Genomic DNA, 1,673 nt, shown 5'->3' on the forward strand with positions numbered 1-1,673 from the left:
CCCACAGGGCAGCCCTACTTCCCAGCCCACTCAGGGAGCGTTGTGGGAGGACGGTGCTGTTCCCTCTGGAGACAAAGTGGCTGGGCACTTGCCTCAGGCTTTAAGGAAACTGTCCACTTTCTAAAAGACCTGGCACTACATTTCCCTCCATGTGGAACAGAAGCAGTCTGAGAACAGAGAGGACAGAGGCACTCAAGGTTCCTGGTACATCATAGCAGGCGGAGACAACAGCCTTCACTGTCCTTCAATTTAAAACTGTTGGCCAGGTGCGGTGGCTCACGCCTGTAATCCCAGCACTTTGGGAGGCTGAGGCAGGTGGATTACCTGAGGTCAGGAATTTGAGACTGGCCTGGCCAACATGGTATACAAAACATTAGCTGGGTGTGGTGGTGGCACATGCTTGTAATCCCAGCTACTTGGGAGGCTGAGGCAGAATTGCTTTAACCCAGGCAGAGGTTGCAGTGAGCCAAGATCACACCATTGCACTCCAGCCTGGGCAATGAAAGCGAAACTTCGTCTTAAACAAAACAAAACAAAAAACCAACTGTTCAGCTCACCCAGCAATGTAATCTCAGTAGACGATGAAGGACACCTGTGGTGGTGTGACATTCTGGTCCTCAAGAAATACGCCCACAAACAACATGTCACTGGCCCTTCTAGCCTCAGTTGTTCCTTCTGTGTAATGGATGAGGCAGGTTTCATTGGGATTTAGCCTGTTAGGTACTTTAGATCCTCTGGTATGGTATTTTTAAAAAGTCCAGGATGAATCTCCTAGAAATTCTGATGTAAGTTACATGTGAAAAAAGGTATATTCTCTCTGAAATTCAAGATGGAGAGATAATTTGGATGTCATCTATGATGTAAAAAGAAAATGGTCCATCTCCTAAAACTATAGCCAAGCCTGTCCTGGTCCTGGCTGCAACTTTACTCCAAATATGGACATTCCTGGAAGTCAAACAGCTGGGAGTAGTGGGGTTTGGGGGAGGCAGAAAACACCCTTGAAGGAGAGCTGGAATTATGTGAACAGGTGATTCTCTCTCAAGGGATGTCTTCCTGCTCTGGGCCTTGAAATCTTGCATCTCAAGTCCCGTGGGACACGATATTTAACAGTAGGCTTTGACTGGGCACGGTGGCTCACGCTTGTAATCCCAGCACTTTGGGAGGCCGAGCTGGGCAGATCACGAGGTCAGGAGATCGAGACCATCCTGGCTAACAGCGAAACCCTGTCTCTACTAAAAATACAAAAAATTTTTTAGCTGGGCGTGGGGGCGGGTGCCTGTAGTCTCAGCTACTCGGGAGGCTGAAGCAGGAGTATGGCATGAACTCAGGAGGCGGAGCCTGCAGTGAGCCGAGATCCTGCCACTGCACCCCAGTTTGGACAGCAGAGCAATACTCCATCTCTAAATAACTAAATAAATAGTGGGCTCTGCTGGGGAAGGGCCCTGCTGGGGAAGTTAATCAAAAGGTGCCTGATGAACCCCACCCCACCGAGACGCAAACTTATCCACAAAGGGAGGTTCTTTGAAACTGCTCCTTTCCAAAGGTTGAGGGACAGCCCTGTCCCCAACGGGTTCATGTCAGATGCCACTGGTGCTGTTATCAGAAACCCCAGGGCCACAGGTCCCCCTGTTCCCATTTTCACCTCCCCCAAGAAACCAGGACTTAAAACTTTC

Source organism: Colobus angolensis, unplaced genomic scaffold (genome assembly GCF_000951035.1).
Source record: "Colobus angolensis palliatus isolate OR3802 unplaced genomic scaffold, Cang.pa_1.0 Scaffold77, whole genome shotgun sequence".
Taxonomy (NCBI): Eukaryota; Metazoa; Chordata; class Mammalia; order Primates; family Cercopithecidae; genus Colobus; species Colobus angolensis.